The sequence below is a fragment of the Apodemus sylvaticus genome, chromosome 13 (genome assembly GCF_947179515.1).
Source record: "Apodemus sylvaticus chromosome 13, mApoSyl1.1, whole genome shotgun sequence".
Lineage (NCBI taxonomy): Eukaryota > Metazoa > Chordata > Mammalia > Rodentia > Muridae > Apodemus > Apodemus sylvaticus.
Genome location: NC_067484.1, coordinates 53,399,857 through 53,414,707, shown reverse-complemented (window position 1 = coordinate 53,414,707; position 14,851 = coordinate 53,399,857).

Sequence of the window (14,851 nt, the reverse complement as noted above, 5' to 3'; positions counted from 1 at the left end):
AACACATTACAAAACTGGAGCTGCTCTTCCTCTGGAATACAGGAAAAAAATGTCATAAATCTTTTTTTTTTCAGCTGATTTTCTAGTTTTTGGGTTATTCCTACCCATAGGACATGATAAAACAGTCACTTTTCATTTGAGAGAATCTTGCTAAATTAAATTCATGTCCAAACAACCACTAGGTTACATGAAACGTCAGACTGAAAGATTTATCAGACTTCTCGGGCGAGTGAGGGAAGATGCACGTTTCCTACAGGAAGCACCAGCTTTGTCTTCATAGATTTGAGTTGTTACAGCACAAATACTGCCTTATTTCTAGCCTGAACTTTCTAAGAACTCATGAAAGTAATGGATGGATGAGATTAATCACAGACATGATGGTTCCCCATTTCACAGTGAAAAGTCAAGAAGAAGGAAAAGCAATATAAGATCACACTGAAAGGAAGAGCAATGCTCTCATACTATAAAAACCGCCTTCTCTTACTTACGCCTGTTCCCTGGCTCTCCATCCTCCAGGCATCTCTTCACTCTGATTTCCTGATGATATTGGGGGGGGGGGGGGGAGCGGGAAATATTTCAATGTGTTTCCCCTTTGGAATAGTTTTTTAAAAAAATAGGGGAAGTAACATTTTATGTTAAGTAAGACTGTTTATCTCTTGAATAATTTGTGAAAATATCTCAGAAGCAATTTCAACCATTCCTGGTGTGTGGTGTGGGTGTGGGTGTGGTATTAAGTTGGGGCACATGCACTTCAAAGGTGCATTAGTTATATTATTTCATACAATAATTTAGATATTCTCTGCACTTCCCAGGTCCAAATAAGGCTTATAAACGGAACCTGTTCTGGTTCCTGGAATTATGCTTGAGGTTCTACAAGTATTTCACTGGTTTGATGCATGCACGAATGGAACATCAATTTGGTAACCTTAGTGACAGATGTGACACATTGCAGTGAGCACTCAGTATGTACTAACATTAGTAAATATTTGAGCATCGGGAGTTAGTGTGACAAATGAGTAAGTCATTCTTAGTATTTGGAAACTGTACCAGCATTTGAAACTTATGTCTAAGAATTGTTAAGATAACAGTATCAATATTGCTGTCCCTTCAGGTTCTTCTGGGTCCTACTTTCCTGGGAAAATGATATGCATTGCATCATGGTTATGAAAAACACAACTACATCCAGGCAGGAAGTCATTTTTATTTTTTAATCTCAAGAACATATTACATGTAATTAAACTGCAAAATATTGCAACATGCTATGAATTATTAACTTGAAATTATATTTACCTTTTCTTGGAGCTAGGAAATAGCTAATTAAGATAAAGGCTGGCAGGGCAGCTCAGTGGGTAAAAAGGCTTCCCATGAAAGTCTGCTGACCTGGTTTGGTGCCTGCTACCCTGGTAAAAGAAGCTGTCCACTGAATACTACAGATTTGCTGTGGAAAGCATGCTGCCACCTCCCTCTTATACTAATATTGGTGAATACTAATGTAAAATATTTAAGAAAAAGAGAATAAAACAAAGCTTTTACTAAGTGCTATTCCGGGCTCATATGAAAATGTCAGGCTGAGGCAAGGACTCTATGGCAGAGCTACAGACTCAGTATCCTGACATTTTAAGATGAAAGTTCAAGCCCTGAGGGCCAGCAGAAAGAATGAAAACAGACACACACACCCCCGGGAGTTGGGGGGGACCCTCCAGAATGTACTAGAGACCTGGGAGGTGAGAGATTCTCAGGACTCAAAGAGAAGGATCTTAGCCAAAATGACTAACAGTAGGGAGAGGGAACTTATACCTCCAGCAGGAGGACAGGGCATCAAATGAGGGAGAGGGGGGCATCCCACAGTCACAACTCTGACCCATAATTGTATCACTCTGAAAGAATTACAGGGATGGAAATGGAGAGGAGCCTGAAGAAAAGAAGGTCCAGAGATAGACCCAAAGTGGGATACAGCTCAGGGGAGATCCCAAGTCCTGACACTATTACTGAGACTATGGAGCACTCACAAAAAGGGACCTAGCATGACAGCACTCCAGAAGACCCAACAAGCAGCTGAGAGAGTCAGATGCAGATATTTGCACCCAACCAATAAACAAAAGCTGCTGGATGAAATGACTGACAGTAAGGAGAGGGAGGAGAGCCCACCTCCAGCAGGAAGACAGGACATCAAATGAGGGAGGGGGTGCCATCCCACAGTCACAACTCTGACACATAAGTGTCTCTCTGAAAGAATTACAGGGATGGAAATGGAGAGGAACCTGAGGAAAAGAAGTGGTTGAATTAGGGAAAGGCTGAAAGAAGCTGAGAAGGAGGGCGACCCTATAGGAGGACCAGCAGTCTCAGTTGATCTGGACCCCTGAGATCTCTCAGACACTGAGCCACCAGCCAGGCAGCATACACCAACTGATATGCGGCCCAAACACATATACAGCAGAGGACTGCCAGGTCTGTGTTCAATCAGAGATGAACCTAAGCCTCAAGAGACTGGAGGACCCAGGGAATTTAGAGGTCAGGTGGGGTGGGGAGTTCGGGTGGGGACATCCTCGTGGAGACAGGGGCATATAGGGAGGAGGTATGAGTTGTGGAACAGTTGGAGGGTAGACGGGAATGGGGGGAATAAAATCTGGAGTGTATAAATACATACATACATACATACATACATACAAACATTTAAAAAGAAAAAACAAAGTTCATCCACAGAGGCTCTAGCCTCTCAGCTCACTTTTATTATTTTAATTCCCCCCTTCAAATAACAGTTTCTCTTGCTTCACAAATTATCTGGAACTATATGACTGACCTTCCTCTCTATCTGCTCTCTGAGTTGTTAGATAGATGTCCCCTGGGATCATGTTGGCTCCATGGTCACACCACAACCTGGGGAGAAACACACTTCTCCCTGTGGCTAACTGTGACACTGTGAATGTCCCCAGAGTTTCTCATTTCTGTTCCCCAATTATTGGCTCTTACATATCACACACAGACTCCTAAAGCCTTTTCAAAGCATTGAGCTCAAGGAAAGGTCATGGTTTTTTTTTTTTTTTAATCTGCTTGTTTGTTTTGGTTTTGGTATATTTTTTTGTGAAAAAAAAAATCACTTCATTAAAATTTTCATCGGTATCTTCAGAGCAGTCTCCAGTTTTAGAGAATGAAACTAGGTTATCCCAGATCTTCTGAGAATCAACTTAAAATGTCAACATTTTGGAAAACAAAATATAAATGTTGTTGGGGGTGGGGCAGAAAAAAATAACATTAGGGCAAACCTAACAGGGGAAATGTTGTTACCTTTCCACGTGTGATTTTCACACTTATTTATATACCCAGTCTCTTGGAAAACTAATACAAATATCCTGACATGAAAGACCTGAGGAGGGATCATAGTCTGACAACAGGAATGGGGAGCTCTAATAGCAGTCAGGCAGCAGCCTGAGGCAGGAGACCCTGCACTGCTGCTCCTTTCCTCACACTTCCTGGGAGAGCTTACCTGTCTTGCTTCCAAAGCAAACAATAGCAATGGTCTCTACACAGCTTCGAGGCTTCCTGACAAAAACAGAATCTCTGGAATTTGGAGAAACTTTTGAATTATTTAAAAGATCGAATCTGGGATCAATTAGTATTTTTCCGAATAAAGTAAGTTATTAGGGAAAAATATTTCCTGAAGCATAGAAAACGCATCTATTTTTTAATTAATTTATTTGTATGTGCATGGGGGTTGTGTTTGTGTACATTTGTCTGTGCACCATGGGCATATCAGTATTTTCAGCAGCCAGAGAAGGGCATTAGATTCCCAAGGATTAGAGTTGCAGGGAGTGGAACACAGGTTCTCCAGCCAGTAACTTGAACCGCTGAGTCGTTTCTCCAGCCCCCAGATCCAGTTTTTAACACCAGATTCAATGCTGCCAGAATGCAGTGACAGTTTCTGAATGTTTCCAGGCTAGAATAGTTCTAGTGGGGACACATTCTGAGTAACACTCTTCTAGATGACATGAGCGAAACCCAAGGAAGCTGTGATGCCACCATCATAGGTAACATGCCATCATTCTTTACCTTGACATATCTCTCCAAGCAAAGTAAGTATGCACAGGAGCAGCACCCATGTGTATAAACCGTATATAGAGGGCACATCCCACAGAAATGCCACCAAGGTTCCTTACTTAAAAATACACAGGAGCTAAAATTCCAAATCGTTTTCAAAGCCTTATATCCCCCAACAAACCATGTCATTATACATCGAGAGCACTGAGAATATGCTCTGCATGACTTAATAAAAATGGCTCTTTTCATTTGGAATTTGGGATGAAAATGTCATCACAGATCATAAGGCAGCAAAGGAGGGGAAGGGATCTATAGCTAGAAAAGTCAAGAGGGACTTGCTGTGCCGCCTTATAGCTGAACTATACTGCGGACAGTGGTGGTTATGTTCCAACAGGAGTAATCAGAACCGCTTGGAAGGAGAGGAAAGACAGAGGTGGCAAAGGGGTGAGGGGAAGATAGGAGCTCACTCCCACAGTGAAAACATGGTGGCTGGTTAGCAGAGCAGCTTAGAGGTGAAATGATACACCTGCACTTTATCGTTAAAATTCACACTGTTCGTGTGCCTCTTTATTTGAGGAGAGAAAGAACGTTTTTTATGATTTCCAGACTAAGGGAAACTGACCAACCCCGCAGAACCTTAAAGCACCGCTCCCTGTGGCTGGACCATCATTTGCTTTAGCCTCCCTGCCCCTCCCCCACTAATGAATATTAGGTATTATTAGACATTAGTTAAAACAGCAAGCTTCTGGAATATTAGCACGTCTCTTAATCCTCTTTTGTATGAGTCAACACAGTTGAAGTGGATCTTATTTCTTATAAGCAATGTCCCCAAATAGCTGGAAATGGATACAACATTGGAAAGTGAATCCTTAATGCAAATAAGAAAAGTCGCTAGTGTTACATAAGTGAGCTGGCAGATCTGGACTCTGCTATAGATCAAGAAGGCAAACAACAACAGAACACCAAACACCTGTTACTCTCAAAGGCCAGGTGTGCACCCTACAAGCACAGGCACCTCCATTGTCCTTGCTGCTGGCAGTGTGACTCTATACTACTTAAAGTTTGTGGCATTTGTTAAAATAAAAAATGCATGTGCCTTGTGTTTGGCTCATCGGTTTCATTTATAAATGTGTGTCCTCTATTGATATGGCGATGTATACAAAACAAGGAAGGAACCGCCACTAAATGCGGCAAAATAATTAGACATCAGCTAAATATACAGGCGGAGCTAAAGTAAGAGATGGTTCAGCCATCTGGTGTGATGAATAAGGAATAACCTTTACCAGAATGCAATGGGGTAGAACGGTAGCAGAACCTTCGAAATGGTTAAAGTTTAGAAGAGGGAGCTGCAGCTGGAGCATAAGGCAGGGCAGTGAACAGGAAAGAGTGGGGTGGGGGCTTGCTTCTGGGAAGGGGCAGGGACAGAGAGGAAACGTGTTCATCAATCTACCTTTTTAACAACAACAAACCTGTTCATTTACATTGTGTGTGTGTGAGTGTGTGTGTGTGTGTGTGTGTGTGTGTGTCCATGTCTATGGGTGGGCAAGTGTGACACAGGCATGTTTGGCAGTCAGAGGCCAGCTTCTAGAAGTCAACCTCTCCCTTCTACCATGAGTCCAGGGATCAAAGACAGCTCCTTTGATCCTTCATCCAGCCATCTCACTGACCTCTGGCTCTCTCTCTCTCTCTCTTTCTCTTTCTCTCTCTGTCTGTCTCTCTGTGTCTGTCTGTCTCTCTCTCTGTCTCTCTCTCTCCCTCTCTGTCTCTCTCTGTCTCTCTCTCTCTTCCTCTCTCTATCCTGGCAATCAAACCTGGGGTAGTATATATCACTTTCAAAAGCTGCTATATGCCATTTCTATAATGGGAGTCAGAATCCTGGTATCCAGTGAGCCACAGGAGACAAAATGATCCCAGGAGATTAGTTTTGGTAGCCCTGTCTCACCAAGAGGACACCCAGATGCCTCTGTAAGGGGATCAACATCCACAGCAGCTACTCTCGTTCTTATTCTTTCAGATTTTCCAGTGGCTTGCAATTCATACTTGGCCACGAGACTAGTAGTGTACAACTATCCAAATAATTCAGCTAATCTTTACTTATACAATAAAGAACAGTATCATAATAAAATTATGATATTTAAATACAATGTGATGAATTATCTGGTGGTTGGTTGAATTTGAATGCTTTTCACTTCACAATAGAAAGTAGGTAAAGGGATTGGTGGATGAACGCAAGACTCATAAAACATGGCGCAGATTTTGTAAGATGAGGCTCTTTGTGGATGTTGTTTCACTGCTCTAGCATTTGTCCACACAGTTATGCTTCCAAACATCATATCACGACTCTGGATGCAAAGCAGCCTTTCCTCAAAAAAAAAAAAAAAAAAAAAAAAAATCAAGATGGTCTCCAGATTCCATGTCTTTTGTAAATAATTACATCTCAAAGGCTAGACAATTCAAGGTCTAATTACTCCAAAGTAAAGTATGAATTAAAAGCTCACAGGTTCATCTTCAAAATTACTACTGGTGTGTGTGTGTGTGTGTGTGTGTGTGTGTGTGTGTGTGTGTGTGTGTACATGCGTGCGTACACGCCTTCCTATGTGTTAAAAGCCTCACTCTTTCTCTGTGTTATGTAGTGCTGGATTTGTTCATCCTGAAGAATCATGGTGATGTTAAATGCAAACAGTCCATTCTGAGTTAATCACAGACAAATCCTCCCCACAGTTCACACCTTAGAACCCAGCTCTAGGCTCTTGCCTTTTCTTTCAGCTTTAGGAAAAGGCTTGTGAATTTAAGACTTCCATGCATGTGGAGATCTGATTTTAACTGGAAAAAAATTATCAAGGTAATCACAAGCTCACGTATGCCATAGAATACCAACTTGAGTCCCATGGAGTTTTCTTAAAATGACCCAAATAAGACACATTCTATTGTAAGGGGAATCGTGCCATGTCAATACAATGCAGAATGCCCCAGCTCACACTCCTCTTTAGTGTTCTGCCCTCTGCGCTACTTGGCAATAGAGAGAGTTCTTTCTAGTGCTATTTGTCTGCTACATGGGTTCCACCAGTAGAGCATACTTGAGCCATGTTTTCAAACCAGTGTAAAGAGAGATGCGTAGTCAGTCATTCCGGATAATGTTTAAAAACAGGAGGGAAGCCCTAAAGTCTGAGACTTTATGTTGGTATAATGATTCTTTTTTGTTTCAGTTTCTTTTTTATTAGATACACTCTTTACTTACATTTTAAATGATTTTTCCCTTTCCTGATTCCCCCTTCCCTAAAGTTCCATAAGCCATCTTCCCTCCCCCTGTTTCCCAATCAACCCCCTCCTGCTTCCCTGTCCTGGTATTCCCCTACACTGCTACATCTAGCCTTTCCAGGACCAGGGACCTTTCCTCCCTTTGATGTCCAACAAAGCCATCCTCTGCTGCCTATGTATCTGGAGCCATGGGTAACACCATGTGTACTATCTGGTTTATGTTTTTGTCCCTGGGAGATCTGGGAGTACTGGGTGACTCATATTGTTGTTCCTCCTATGGCATTGCAAACCCCTTTAGCTCCTTGGGTCCTTTCTCTGGCTCCCCCATTGGGGACCCTGTGCTCAGTTCAATGGCTGGCTGAGAGTGCCCCCCTCTGTATTTGTCATGCACTAGCACAGCCTCCCAGGTGACAGCTATATCAGGTTTCGGTCAGCAAGTACTTGTGGGCATCGATAATAGTCTGGGTCTTGTAACTTTATATGGGATGGATCACTAGGTGGGGCAGTCTCTGGATGGTCTTTCCCTCAGTCTCTGCTCCACACTTTGTCTCTGTATCTCCTTCTGTGGGTATTTTGTTCCCCCTTTTAGGAAGGACTCAATTCTTCATAGAGTTAGAAAGAGAAATTCTCAAATTCATCTGGAACAACAACAACAAAAAAAAAACAAGGATAGCCAAAACTGTTCCCCATTCTAAGAAGGACCAGAGTATCCATTCTTCTTCTTGGGCATCATTTGATATATGAATTGAATGTGAATTGTGTTTTGGGTATTCCAAGCTTCTGGGCAAATATTCACTTATCAGTGAGTGCATATCATGTGTGTTTTTTTGTGATTGGGTTATCTCACTTAGGATGATATTTTCCAGTTCCACACATTTGCCTAAGAATTTCTTGAATTCATTGTTTTTAATAGCTGAGTAGTATTCCATTGTGTAAATATATCATATTTTCGGTATCCATTCCTCCACTGAGGGACATCTGGGTTTTTATCGAGAGCCCCTGAGAATGCCCTAAGTTAGTTTGAGCAGAAGAGCTACCAGAAGAAAAATCTCAGGAAAGGATGCTTGCACCCTCGAGAACTATAAACAGTGGGACAAAGGCTATGTTAAGTCCGCTTAAAGGTCCCTCCCCTTGAGCCCCACCTCCATGGTGCAGAGGGCAAAAAACTAAGCCAATAGTAACAATGCATGATGTATTGGCAAAGCATTAGGACTTTTATAATTGCCATTTGTCTTTATTAATCTTCAGCTCAGCCTGCACAAGCAGTAATGGTATTTACAGAAATCCCAAACAACTAACTCAAGACTGAAAACAACACCGCTAGAAAATTAACTCAGACATGCTCCTTAAAACCGGTGTTCTTTTACATGGCAATAAAATAAGTAATACAACTTAAATATTGCTCATACAGTGGATGAGTAAATAACTATGCTGTCAGTGCAACCAGACACAGCCCCAAATGCAAATGTGAAGATCCAGGGCAGCATAATGAATGTTTGCAATAAACTGCTTAAGAGCAAAAGCAGAATTGAAAATTATATATACAGTGATTTTTAACTCCAGAATAAGTCAACATAATTATTATTTATTCAGCTCACACTTTGTATTCACCACTTTCTACAATCTCTATAATAAATGTGTGGAGACTATTATTATCTCCCTTCTGCTGGTAAAAAGACTAAGGATTACAGGGCAATGCTCGGTAACTTGTCAGCTATAAAGCAACTGAGACTCGGGCCAAACTCACTTGTTCTCAAAGGACTCAGGGTAAAAGTCAGAAACTGAAAGCAGTGCAGGACACTGGAAGGTGAATGTATTATGATTGTGGGTCGGGCAGAATGTATTCCCTGTATTCTGAGAGAGGCTGAACTCCCATCTCTGCCTTTTCTAGATATGGTGCTTTATTCTGGAGTCACTCATTCTCTGTGACTTTGTCTGCAAAGCCCATGCCCCATTTGGCTTTCTGTTGCTGTCACAAAATACCATGATGAAGAGCAACATGGGTTGGAGGTACAGAGAAGGAAAGGGTTTATTTAACCAACAGTCTGCCATTAGGGAAGTAGGGCTGGAACTCTGGGCAGAAGCTGGAGGCAGAAACTGAAGAAACATGTAATAACATTGCTTACTGTTCTGCTTCCCATAGAGTGTTCAAGTTGCTTTCCTATACAACTCAGGTGCTTAAGAGAGCATACTGCCAGTCCCTGTGTTGAATTCATGAAATTCTTAGACAAATGGATGGAGCTGGAGAACATCATACTAGGTGAGGTAACCCAGTCTCAAAAGATCAATCATAGTATGCACTCACTGATAAGCAGATATTAGCCTAGAAACATGGAATACCCAAGACATAATCCACATGTCAAATGATGTCCAAGAAGACCGGAGGAGGAGGTTCTGGAAAGACTCAGTGCAGCAGTATAAGGCAATACCAGAACAGAGAAGTGGGAAGGGGTGGATGGGGGAAGAGGGGAAGGGAAGAGAGCTTATGGGACTTTTGGGGAGTGGGGAGCCAGGAAAGGGGAAATCATTTGAAATGTAAATAAAAATATATCGAATTAAAAAAAAAGAGAGAGAGACCGTATTGATCTTGCAGGGGAGCTGCGTTCAGTTCCCAGCACACACATGGTAGCTCTCAACCATCTAAAAATCCAGTTCCAGGGGATATGATGCTTTCTTCTGGCTTTTGTGGGCACCAGTATACACACAATGCACACAAATTCATACAGGCATAAACAATACACTAAATACATAAGTAAGTAAATAAATAAATCTTTAAAAATGAATTCATTCTTACAGTGATTGCTCTGGGTAGATATCTAAGTATTGAGAAGTATAGATGCACAGGTTTACATTTACTTAGGTGTGTATATTGTATATGCACTAGCATTTATCTCTCTAATAATGTATCTCTGTATCGATCCCTGCATATCATTCCTCTAAATTAAATAATACTGAAGGCCTGTTTTATAGACCATGCATTTTTATACATTAAAAATTGTAAACATATTGCCATGGTACTAACTATAGTTGTATATGTTTTTAAATCTTATAGTTGCAAAAAAAGTCTTTGTAGTTGCAAAATATAATACAAATTTGAAATCTGTTTATTTGAGGTCTACAAAAGGAGTTTCAGGATAGCCCGGCTGTTACACAGAGAAACCCTGTCTTTATGGTTGTGAGCCTAACCTTTAACAGCTGAGCCATCTCTCCAGTCCAAAGCCCTGTCTTTAAAAAACAAAACAAAAAACCCAAAACAAAAATACTTTTTCCTGATTAATTCCCTTTGGGTACATTACTGGGGGTGGAATCAATATTATCAAAAGAACAAGGATTGAAAACCTCCACCTGCTAAGCCACTATATAGAAAAACTTAATTAGTTTTACTGTTACCAATTTTAGATAGTCTTTCTTTTATCTCATATCTACATCAACACCAAATGTACTGGTCAGTTTCTGTCAACTTTACACAAACTAGAGACATCTGGAAAGAGGGACCCTCAATTCAGGAATTGCTTTTATCAGATGACTGTGGGTATGTCCATAAAGCATTTTCTTAACTGTTAATTGTTGGCTCTGTCCACTGTGGGCAGTAGAATTCCTGAAAAGGTGGGCCTGGGTTATAAGAAAGGTAGCTAAGCAAGCCAGGGAAAGCATCTTTATGTCTCTGATTCAATTCTGCCTCTAGGTTCCTATCTCAAATTGCTAGTTTGGCTTCCCTTGATAATGGACTGTAACCTGTAAGCCAAACAAACCCTTTCTGCCCAAGCTGTTTTTGGCAGTGTCTCATCACACTAACAGAAATCCATCTAGGACAATGGGTAATCTGCAAGTCAATGTCCTTTTCACAGTCTATTTAGTGTTGCGTGTTTATACAGATGTCTTCATAAATCTTTACACGTTTTGTTGATGATGTCATAGGTGAAAGCAGCCTCCATGCATAGTGCCAAAGCATTGTCTAGCTTTTCTGAGCTTACAGAGATGTGTACTGAGACGACTATCATTCAGGAATGATTCGTAGTGCTGGTGGGCATGAGTTCAATGCTTCAACAGAAATACATATAACAGGAGGTTATATATACTGACTAGGAGCTCACAGGAACCTCTGACTTCTCCAGTGGCAATGGCTTATTTCCCACTTACTCAACTGTTTTTCTCTTATGTAACAAGAAGCCTGAGAATCGATTTAATAACACACAGTTATGGTTAGTATGCATAAAGGGTATAGGGGCTTGCATTTGAAGGAAGATGCTAAATTTACTTTTTTTTTTTTTACTAGAAACCAATATGATTGATCTGTCATCAATGAAAATTGTAAGAGAAAGTATTATGAGGAAGTTACAGACTATAGGGGCCAACATGAGACAACACAGCTTAAAACTGTGATCAGTATTATTCGGAAAAGAAGACACAGGAAAGATGGACAGAAGAACAATGTTTTCATTAAGAATTTAATATTATGTAGGTGTGGGATGGGAGCAAGATGAGTAGATACAGGACAGAGGCCACCTATCATGTGGGCTGGTGATACTCCAAGCCAGTGTGCATTAGCCTCAGGGAGGAGGGCCATTAGCTTCAGGGAGGAGGGCCAATGAGAATTAGGCAAGCCAGTCCTTGAGAAGCTGAATGGGTTTCTAAGGAAGGGATTTAGGACCAGGAAACAAGGCCACAGGGGACTTGGCATCAGAAATGAGGTCAGAGGCTGCTTGGCAGCCACCACATAATGACACTGAGGCCCAGAGAGCAGAACATTTATTGTTTATATTCCCCTCGAGCTAAGACTCAGCATCAGTCTGAACCTACCAGATGAGGACCACAGAAGAACCAAAGCTGGAAACTTGGAGGCTTGGCAAGCACCAACTTAGTGATAGGTACTGGATCTAAGAGCCCCAGGTCATTCATTTCCTTCAGAATGTTGGTCCTCCCTGGATGCCAGACACAACCTTCCAAAGTCTATCACCGGGACTAGTCAAGTTGTGAGGCATTTGCTCAGTTAAGTAATAGATACAATGAAACAAATATTGAAGGATCCCATGAAAGCAATTTAGCCTCTTCTTCATACCTGTCTTATTCATTCCTGGAAACACACAACACCCGTACAGGCAGTCAGTTGGTAACCTCGAGGGAACAAGTGTGAGGACATTGTCAGGACTGCTCATAGATGGGAAAAGGGAGGGATCTGCAGTGTTTCAAGGAGTGCTTATCTGATGTGAGATAGGATGTGGGCTCAGCTTCTAATACCACAAAAAAGGTAAAAGAAACCGATTTATTGAAGGTATCATTAACTCCTTATTCTTCCTCACTGGCCTTGAACTTATGATTTCCCTTGCCTCACCTTTAGCCTCCAAGTCTATGGAATTGCAGGGTCATACTTGTCCTGAAATTATTGATGTCTCAAATGGATATAAACATATTTCTCAATGTGATCAGAAAGGATTCATTGGCAATTACAGCTTCTAATCATTTTAGGATTTAGAAAGTTCAACACTCACTCCTCTGTAGCCCAAAGGGAATGCAAAATGAGCTCAATATTCTCTCCCAAGACTCCTGTTTGGAATAATTACCCCTGGAAACAAAATCCACAAAAGTCATCCTCAGATGCAATTGCCTTTGAGGACTCTGGAGAACTCAACTCTACACACTCAATTCCATATCGCTTTCCCACATCCTAATTTTCATTTTCTAACCCTATTACGTAGACATAAAAATTGAGGGACATACCTCCCCTGGGACAATTTGTTAGCAAAATGAATTATTAACCACACCTCGAAGTTTGCTAAAATTTATTCTTGAATATATTACTTAAAGGATATTCACAACTGGTTTAAAAGTCCTTATCTAATTTAAATGAATTGCTTACTTTGAAATCAAACTATAAGAAGTTTGTGTCATTTCACTAATATGCAATTAAAATAATTAAAAGCATTTCCCACATGCTTATGCAAAGCCACTGCGGATCCAAGCTACTGCTGCGCTGGAATGGATTGGAAGGATCCCACTGATTTCTCTGCATGGAGGAAACATATTGTTGACATCATGTAGGAAAATCGAGTTATTCAACTTAATGAATCAGTACAGAAAACAAAACTCTTGTCTGTCAAGCAGAATATTTTGCTGTGTTTGTGTTTCCATCAGATCTAATTTGGTTAGCTTTGGGTGGTGGTTTTAAATGGATATACACAAATGCCATTTGGAATGGTCTATTTAATCCCTTCGCACAAAGCAGAGATCATTATAAAATCAGTTTGAAAAGTATTTTGTGCTTTCTTATTTAATTAATCCATTGCACATAACCTTCCAGGAGTTTACTCTCTGAAACTATTATTAACACTCCACAGATACGTTTTAGATTATTAAATTTAGGAATTTATACTCAATAAAACTCTCAGCAGGAATATTGTTATTAAATGAGATTATTAAACCTAGTCACACTAATTAACAGCTAAATGTTGAGGAGCACTTGTACAACCGTGGATTGCATTCCGTCTTCTTAAGCCCTCTGCTCATGCTACCAAGTGAACACAAGCTTTAGTGAAAGAAATCCAGGAAGGTTATGGAAACTGCATCTACCTCTGTGGAAAGAGGTTCCCCCAAAACAAATGTCAAGGCATGTCTAACACTTGATCCTCATCAGATCATCTGTCAGTAATTTTCCATTATGGGTACAAATGGTACTAGTGTCTCCTCTCCCTATGCCTGTAATGACACGACTGGAACTATCCTGCATTTTGGTTCTACTAGTAGTAACTAATCCTAGATAACACAATCCCACATGTTTGAGGACCATTCTGTATAAAATCTGCAGCCTGTAGCACAGGATAGATGATCTTTTAGCCACAGCAGGGCAAGGACACATTCTAAGCAGTGGAGAGGACACATTCTAAGCAGAAGATGTCGTTAGACGGTAGCAGAACTAACATCTGTCATCCCTACACTGTCATCCACAGCAAAGGATGTAGCACCAGACTCCAGGAGTATCTGCTTAGATGCTAGGTGCATCTGACTGAGAAGGCTCAAGAACAAGTTCCTTTCTAGCTATCACTGTGCAGATATGGAAGGTATCTGGTCTAATATCATGCTCTTTCCCTAGACGCAGTCTATATTAAATGACTGGGGGATGCTAGAATACAAAGAAGGAAGAGTCACCTTTCCAACAAAGCTTCTCATAAAATCACCTGTGATACTGTTCATACACATATCCCAGTGCAACATCTCCATGTATCTGTTATTAATTCCTTCACTTCTTCGAAGGTATTCATCCCAAGAGTGTTCCTCACCAATTCTCCTTTCATGATGTGAGTGTGTGCGTGTCGTGCTTGTTTGTGTGGGCATATACGCAGGTACATTTGGGTACACAAGCACATGGGTGCACATGCACATGAAGGCCCAAGGGTGGTGTCAGGAGTTTTCCCTCCCTCGATTGCTTTCCACTTTCATTTCTCTCTCTCTCTCTCTCTCTCTCTCTCTCTCTCTCTCTCTCTCTCTCTCTCTCTCTCTCTCTCTCTCTCTTGAGACTCTTCCACTGGATATGTAGCTCATCCATTTGTCTAGGCTGGCAATC